Source organism: Miscanthus floridulus, chromosome 16, assembly GCF_019320115.1.
Source record: "Miscanthus floridulus cultivar M001 chromosome 16, ASM1932011v1, whole genome shotgun sequence".
NCBI classification, from domain to species: domain Eukaryota; kingdom Viridiplantae; phylum Streptophyta; class Magnoliopsida; order Poales; family Poaceae; genus Miscanthus; species Miscanthus floridulus.
Genome location: NC_089595.1, coordinates 53,641,793 through 53,651,188, shown reverse-complemented (window position 1 = coordinate 53,651,188; position 9,396 = coordinate 53,641,793). Strand labels below are relative to the sequence as shown.

Genomic DNA, 9,396 nt, shown 5'->3' with positions numbered 1-9,396 from the left:
ATAAATGACCTTATTCTCCAACACCAAAGACGGACATCGCTGATACAATACTGACCTTGATTTGCTTCATGGTTGTGGAAAGGGTGGACCGTAGCCTCTTCACCTCCCTAGAGGTGTCCTCCTCCTCCACGACCACAACTTTGTCCCCCCTCTTGTGGAGGATGCAGACAGCTTGAGGTCATGATTCTTCACATTCAATCTCCTTGACCTTGTCCTCTTCCTCCACAACTAGTGGTGCTCCCTAGGGGCTTGGTGGCACTCCCTAGGGGCTCGGTGGCCGCATGAAGCAATCGACCATGCCCCACGGCATCTCCGAGCATGCTGTTTGCTCCTCTGATGCTGTTGGCCTCTGCGCCCCAGCCTCTAGCATGATGTTAGCAACTCCCACCTCTGCCTCTGAAGACTCAACGGCTCTTGTCGTTACTCCTGGTGTCTCTGCTAGCTTGCCTATTGTTGTCACCAACCGCTCTTCGCCTCAAACTCCACCAGAAGTGGTGGTCGACTCTTCTTCAAACCACCGAGCACCCGAGGACTCTAGGGTGGAGTCTGCCAACACTGTCTCTGCATCAAGAACAACCCCCAGTTGTTCGCTAGTCAGGCCCAAAGGATTCAGGTCCTTTGTGTGCCCCATTCTGTAGCAGATCAGCTCATTGGTCACCGCAACTGTAAAAAATGGATCGCTATAGATCCCAAGGTAGAGATACTTACACATCAGCTTCCTAATAGACGGTTCTAAACCAGCGCTGCCTCCCTGAGCACCCAGGTGCTACCCTAGAGTCAACCCACATGGGCTTGGCTAGAGGTCTTGCGGCACCTGCCATCAGTGTCTCCTCCGCCTATCGCTTGGGGACTCGTTCCCCTCCCACTAATTGCACTTCTGCGTGCACGTTGCGTGATGATGCCTTAGTGCTCATAGGGGGGCTACTGGCACCTCATCATCATCCAACCACTTAGACATCACCGTACTTTGCATCCGAGCGGTCTGATCGCCTCTAAGCGAGATGCCGCTCGGCTTGCGGGGTGCTACATCCATTGTTCTCCTCTTCTTTTGGGCTGGCTCATCTTGCACCACCCTCTTCACTAGAACCTTCTCCAACACCGGGGTGACTCTCCCTCTGACCAGCACCAACACCTCTAGATTTGGATGAGTGGTTGGATGGCACCTTCCTTCGGCTGAGTGGTCAGCTTGGCGTCCATTGCCTTTGGCCAATCACTCCTTGACGCGCCCGAGAAGTACGCCACCCGTTCCTGCAAATGGATCATTCCACAAGCTAATTAGTTCACTGCTCGGCACTAGCTCGGGATAAAGTCACCAAGAACAACAGTCGAGATTTTTACCTGAGGAGGTGGGTTTGTGCAGTTGAAGGCTCTTAACTGCCTTGGCACACTGAACAACACGTTTGATGCAAATAGCTTTGTGGCCCGATGTAGCATAGCCTCTTTCATCAATCTCTCTATCCTCTCCCGGGTGCCGTCAGTGTCTCCCTTGAAGTCAAAGCCCGAATGAGCCCTCTCCTTATAGGGCTAGACGTGTCGCACTATGAAGCTCACCACAACCACCACTCCGTTCATCTTCATACCCCTTATTAGCCCAAGGATCTCCTTCACTTGCTCCATATCAGCACTGGTCGGCTTCTCTGACCAGCTCCTCTGGTTCTCTAGGATTTGGTCAATGTCTCATCGGATGGTAGGATGGCTCTGCTTCATGTAAAACCGCATGGCACTCCACCCATTCGGTGAGGTATTCCATGGCACCATAATGTACTCACCTGCCATCTCATCACGGAGCTATAGATACACACCGCCGACCACTTTGGAATCGCCCCCACCCTTCTTCTTCAGCCAAAATAGGTGTCGGAAAAGATTGAAGTGGGGAAGAATGCCAAGATACGCCTCGCAGAAATGGATAAATAGAGCAATGTGCAAGATCATGTTCGGATGCAGATTGCACAAACTCACTCCCCAAAACTACAATAGATCCCACAAGAAAGGATGCATCGGAAGTCCTAATCCATGCCAGAAATAATCTTCAAATACTACAACTTTGTTGGCATGTGGCATCATATAGGGCTCACCATCGGTCAGACGCCATCCGATGGTGACTTGGTCAGGAAGAACGCCCGCCTCCACCATCTCGTTGAGCTCTGTCTCCCCCATGAGTGACAACACCCATTCCTTGTCATGGCTTTCTTCGGTGGCTACCTTCTTCGGGTTACCACCTCCCCTCTTCGGTGCCATCTCTTAGACCTGGATTGGGACAGGCGGTGGAAGCGTGTGTGAATGCGAATGGGGGAGCACGAGGGCAAGGAGAAAGATAAAGTGGCAGAGTGGCAAAGGTGGGAGCGCGGAGTGTGGCGACACAGTTATAAAGGCACCCTCTCCACTTTTTGCATTCAAAGGTTTTTGGGAAACCACACCATGATTTGTGCCTTTCCAAATTCCCCCAAGGGGCGTGGTGGGCCGTCATCTAGGCTTTCGCGTAACTGCAGCCCACATCGCCCATCTTTCGACGCAACTCGGAACTACACACTAAATATTCACCAACTTTTTCGCAATACCATCAAGGCTTAGTAATTTCTACTGTACAGCCATTACTCTGGTTTTTCTCCATGATTTGATTTCTCTGACATTTCCACTTGTGGCTATGGGACTATGTCATCATTATGACTTGTTTTCTCACCATATTGGGGACTTTCTTCTGGTTATTGTTGTTTCTAACCCTAGCACCATGTGACTACATCACCTACTGTCAGGCTCAAGGACTAAGTGGGCACACTTCACCTCATGATGAATGTGCGCTTTCCATTTTAGGACTCCGCCCATGGGCTGGTTGCCTACTTAGCCGGTCTTTTGCCTTTCTTCTACTTTCTGGACCCTGGCACCATGTGACTATGTCACCTACTGTCAGGCTCAAGGACTAAGTGGGCACACTTCACCTTGCAGTGAGTGTGTTTTCTCTAATCTAGAAGACTTTGTGCCTCCTGAAGTTGAAGACGATTACATCCCTTTCTTGTGGTTGGACTCTAAGTGGGCACACTTGGTTCACAGCAAGAAAATTTTTGATTTTGAACTTGAGCTCCTTACATCCTTATGGCAAGCCTTACTTAGGATACTTTGCTTGGCGATGGTTCACAAATGCTCGATGACTCATTATGGTGGTCAAACTATGAGTCTGACTGCTTGGCTTTGTTTACACCTACTTGGACAAGCTCAAGATGGCGTTGCATAGTGAATACAAGGCGCTTGGGGACTAACTGTGGGGAGTACGACCCTAGATACCCATGGTAGACTACATGGGCTATGCCCCCAGGGGTGGTCCAGCCCACAAGATGAAGCCTTATGGAGCACGACGCTGCTCGGCACGCCCTACAAGACACCGGGAACATATCCTAAAGATACTATAAGATCTGTTAGGATATGTTCGATCCTATGATTCATGTAATCTGTTATTACTTACTGGTTATCTCCTAGATCTAACCAATTTGTAACCCTACCCCCAAACTATATAAGGCGGGCAGGGACCCCCTCAAAACACATGCAATATCATACGATTGCCAATACAAACCAACAGACCACAGGAGTAGGGTATTACGTCGTGCTGATGGCTCGAACCTGTCTAACTCTTGTGTCTCTATTGCTTTCTTGTTCTTGATTATGCGTACCTCTACGACAAATCCACCATCGTGGGATACCCCTCGGTGGACTGTTGAGCATCTTTTGTCCATAGTCTCCATAGAGAAGAGAATACAGCTCCAATTATTCAAGTTTCTAGTATAAGCTTGATAGCAAGGTTTGAGTAGAGTGTGGGCTATTGCTCAGGATTCTAGATCTGCTATTTGGAGACTGGTATAGCCATTATATCTCTAAATTTATGACTTTTTGCAACTTCAATATTATGTTGCTATTTATTATGTTCCTAATTTGCTCTAGTTATATGCTTGATATAGTTATGATCGATGATGAATTTATGCATATGTTGGCAAAGCTCTTAGCTCAGTACTCGAGTTTGTTAAGTGGTCAACACTATTTAAGCATGGTGCTTAGATATTGTTTGCCTATGGATGCATTCTGCACTCTAGGTCATGTGGTAGATCGCGGATGTGACACTCCTATTGAGTCCTTTGTAGTTCACTCCCCATTTGTAGAGCAAGTAGAATGCGGTTGTGAAGGGAGACAAACTCTATTCTTGATCTTCCTTAGTAATGTTCCTTATGCATAGATCCAAAGTTAGTTATACTATAGATGAGAGTGTACATCCTTGGGTGTACAAAATACTTCGTAAATAAGGAATGACTTAGGAATCTTTTGCTCTTAACAAATCTCCTACTTAGTCGTACTACATTTTATGAGTCTCTATTTCTATCTCTGGAATACCATTATTACCTTACACTTATCATTTATTTATCCCTTGACTTACCCCTACCATAGTATGAGAGTGATTTTATCATAAGTGTATATATTTGTTAATATGTCTATGCCAACACAACTCCATTGCTCCTCCCTATGGATAAAATATAAATAACGATACTTGGTGTACTCCCGGGTGAAATGCTACAATGGTATATTATCTGTGCGCTTACGGATTACTTAGTATATATATAAATTTATAAGTGTTCTCAATAATTACCAACAACACATTTCTAGCATCATGCTAGGGATGACAACTTAGTAAAGAGTGATGCTAAGAAATGTCAACAAGCATTTCTGGCACCATTGACAGGGAGGGGCACATGGCTAAAGAGAATTCACCAAATAAATACTTATTGATGAAATCATAACCTCTGCTTTAGCAGCCTTACCCTTGATTATCTTCGTTCATATCTTATACAGGGTATTGCAGACTTGGTTGTGATTCACCAACAACTTCCAATCAGAATCAAATGAACCTAATTAAGAGGAAGCTCAACACCAGTTTTTGAGCTATGGCTGACAAAACTCTGCGTGAATTCTCTGCTCCAAGCACGTAGAACATCCGCACTAGACCAACACTCAGAACCAACAACCTTGAGTTTGAGCTCAAGCCAAGCCTCATCAACATGGTGCAAGCTACCCCATTCAGTAGAAAGGCGCATGAAGATGCTAGTGCTCACCTTCATAATTTTATGGAGATTTGCAGCACAGTCATCATCAAGGACGTTGCTCAAGACATCATACTACTTTGCTTATTTCCATTCTCACTTATGGGATGAGCGAAGCAGTGGTTCTACATCAACAAAGATTGCATCAACATGTGGACAAAGTGTTCAAAGGCCTTCCTAGAAAAGTTCTTCCCTATAGGCAAGACCAATGCCTTAAGAGGAAAGATTTCAAATTTCTAATAGCAGAAGGGAGAAACCATTCCAGAAGCATGGGAACATTTCCAAGAATATATTTTAGATTGTCCTCATCATGTTATGAAAGATTAGTTACTCTTGCAAGGCTTTTACCATGGATTAACTTAGAAAGCTCACGAACAACTAGATGCAACTGCTGGAGGATCATTTATGTCACTCAACCTTGGAAAAGCTGAAACGCTTATGGAGAAATAGCCTCTAATCAAGTTGGTCATCATGCAACATTCAATTATGCAATAAGAGCGAAGAAGTACCAGAAATGGTGTGTGCACTATCAACCAAGATGGACGTACTGTTGAATTGGCTTGAACAGTGAGCCAATTACAAAAAAGATCATCAGGCTATTCAAAATGCCTTTAATTCCCAGAATGTATGTGGAGAATACTTGGGGGTAGAATTCCCTGAATATCAGGAGGATGCAAACATCGTCATCAACAATTCTGTTCCACAACAACAAAGACAAGGGTGGAATCAACAACAATGGTTGACTTACCAAGGTAAGTACCTAGGTAATTACTACAATTCTTCTAATTATAAACAACCATCCATGAGAGACTTGATCTTAGAACAAGCTAGGATTAATGAGAATATTTCTAAGAAGCTTGCTTTTAATGATAAGATCCTAGAAAACATAAATACTAAAATGGATAGTTTTTCTTTCGCCATAAAAGACCAACTTAGCTATAATAAAAAGATAGAATTACAATTAGCCCAGTTGGCTATTGCTCTGCCTTTTTCCACTAACCTTGAGAAGGTAAACACCATAACCACAAGAGGTGGCAAGTCTACTCGTGATCCACCATATCCGACAAGGACAGGTAAGACACTAGTGGTAGTGCAGGAAGAGGAGAAGAGAACCAATGCAGTTGAAGAAGTTGGTGCACAAGAGCAAGAGTTACAACAAGATTTTCATGACACAACCCTCCTACTGTTTCCATGTAGAAATTGGAAAGCCAAAATGGATGAGCAGTTTGGTAAATTCATAGAGGTAATTCAAAAGTTATATATCAATATTCCGTTGCTAGATGCCATACAGGTACTACTTACATGAAGTATCTTAGAGACATCCTCAACAATAAAAGACCACTGCCTTCCACTGAGCTAAGTTAACGGAGGTGTGTAGTGTGGCCATCCTAAATACTTCACCTGTTAAGAAGAAGGATCCAGGATGTCCCACTATTGATTGTTCGATCGGGAGCCAAAACTTTGAGAACGAGTTATGCGATCTTGGAGCAAGTGTTAGTGTTATGCCCAAAAAGGTCTTCGACAAGCTCAAATATTCAACCCTCATACCAACATCAATGTGCTTGCAACTAGCGACCAATTAGTCCACTACCCTACAGGAATCGCTGAAAACATTCCGGTAAAAATACAAAACTTTTTTGTTCCCATAGATTTTGTAGTACTTGACATGCAGGAAGACATGAAGACACCCCTCATTCTTGGGAGACCCTTCCTGAGCACTATGAATGCTCACATTGAAGTTGGAGTTGGAGAGATTAAATTCCATATTAATGGAAAGGAAGATTGGTTCGCTTTCAAGCCAAGACCGCAACAATGCTCTAATTTGGAATGGCATGCGAAGCGAGTATCAAGGTCTCCATCTCCGAGACCTACTAACACACCTAAAGAATAAACCCGAATGGAGAACTCTGGTTCAGTGGACTCACAATTCCGAACCCTCACTGGAGGTAACTCGGTAGTTATTCATATTTACTTTTTCATATTGCATTAATCATTTTATCTTAACATATTTACTTTTCATCACCTGCATCATGAAACAAAAAAAATTCATCATGGCATTATAAAAACTTAAGACCCATGTAAATAATTTTTATGAAGAAAAAACCCGTAAGAAATATTTACCGTGGAGGCATAAAAATTTAAAAAATACCATCATTCATCTTGTTATATTTCATAGTATCATAAAATATTTTTGCATTGTATTTTCAATATACGGTAGAAATATGAGAGACACATGGGGCCCACTCAACTACCACCCATCACCTCCATTTCTACCTCCATGTCCACTCAACCACCACTTTCACCTCCATCACCTCTCCACCATCCATTCTGGTCGAATTTCCACCGAAAGAAGCACCCAAGGAGTGGAGATATTGCTTAACCATGAAGCAAGGATCCACCAGGAAAATGGGGAGGCCATTTGGCCATGATGTGGGGCTAGCTGGCCCCACCACTAGGCCGGCCGGCCTGCTACTGCTTCAGCTATAAATAGCCAACCTCCTGACTCACTTCTTCATCATCTCCACTGCAATTCTAGCTCCTGAGTTGGAAATTCCCATTCCAAATTTCATAGTTGAATTTCCCTTGGTAGAAGTAATGTTGGAGTGAGTGAAAGAGTAAGGAAGTTTGGGTGTGAGAGTAGTGATAAAATCCTAAGAAAGAGAGAAAGAGGTGCTGCTGAAATTTGAGAAAGAAAAATAGAGTTTAAGAGTGGTAGTGTTGTCCAAATGAAGAGAGGGAATTAAAAAGAATTAAGATGGAAGTCATGCCAAAATCTTGATTAGAATATTTATTAGGGAATTTTGGATGACTAACCCTCGGACTACTGACTCTGGATGGCTAACCACTAATGTTTTCATCTCCTAATCCCGTTCCATGAGTTGTCAAGTTTGTGTTGATTTTTGCAGGAAAATGAGCAAGATCACCAACAAACTCAAGCAGGCGATGTTGCTCCGTTCAACGAGGAGTTCTTCATCCCGAGTAAGCACCGACATGGAGGTCGATCCGCCATCTCCCACTGCTGGAGCATCGTCCTGATCAGCCCCCATGGAGAGGAATGTTCTTCTACAAGAGAAGCAACTCAAGCTCCAAGGAGATAGGGAGAAGAACATCTACAAAAAGTTGAAGACCCAGGACTTTGTCCTCACTCTTACCTATGATCAAGCCCTACTCCAAGCCATAGAGGAAGGAGGAAGCACCTCGTAGGAGTGCCTCTTCGAGGATCACTGTCAACCCATAGCCTCGGTACGTGGAGACGACCCCATTCTAGAAGGCCCTGCCTACACCGGCTACACAGGATTTGATCAAGCAGGACCTTGCTAGGTGCACCATCCTATGCATGTAGGTTGGGACCAGCCGACACCTTCCCGTATGCAACAACCTAGACATGATGGGTGGGAGCAGCCTACTTTGCATCATTCATATAGTTCCTAGCAACAGGGCTCAAGTGGGCAATGGCAGGACGATAATTTTGACTACTACCAACAGGAGTCGTATGAGGAGATCTCTAGCGACTACTAGGGAGGACACATGTCCTTCTCTACTCATGGCTTCCATGACCAGCACATGGGCCACCATCTGTCGCCCATGGGTTACCTTGAGCAATAGATGGAACATGCTCGCTTTGACACTAGGCTCATCACCATTAAGGAGAACCAGCATGAGATTCAGAACACTCTGCACCAACATTCCCAGTGGCAAGAAGAAGCGGGACAATGCCTTATCGCCAACCAGCAACACCAGGAGCAGGAGAACCATAATTGGTAGTACTTATTCCAGGGTCTCACCATAGACCCGCCCTTCTAAGAACTGCAACAACAACTAGCTTGGAGGAGGAGCCCCCATTACTTCAGGTAAGTTTTTCTTTCTTGTATTTTATTATTTTCTTTAGTTAATATTTGAGTTTCTATTTATTACTAAAAAACCAAACAAAAGAGTGTGTTTAGTTTGATTTAAGTTTAATTTGCTTAAGATGTGCTTTAGTTTTTTGTCTTGTTTTTAAGAGCCAAATGAATAAAAAGAACTTGAAGATGATCTCACATGATAGAAAAGGTGAATAGTTGCTTTGTTGTAATTTCTTTCAAGTACCTAGTTTTCAACCTTGAATTCTCTCAAGTATTGGATAGAATTGATTTGACATAAGAATCTGCTCTGAACTTAAAACTTGTGGGTAGCAATGCTTGATCTCAGTCTAGGTAATTGAAGGATATGATATGAGAAGGTCTGAGCTGCTATTTATCTTGTTCCAAGTGATACTAAGTTTTGTAGATTTATCTTTTGAAAATATAAAAATTCCACATGATGAGATCTTGTATGACAA

General features: G+C 43.8%; 1 non-coding gene across 1 annotated transcript; it reads right to left on the bottom strand.

The window, feature by feature from the left end:
* Positions 1 to 5,287: 5,287 nt before the first annotated feature.
* Positions 5,288 to 5,394, bottom strand: LOC136514683 (small nucleolar RNA R71). Its single transcript, XR_010773823.1, has one exon. It is a non-coding gene; the product is annotated as a small nucleolar RNA R71 (small nucleolar RNA).
* Between the last annotated feature and the right edge of the window lie 4,002 nt (positions 5,395 to 9,396).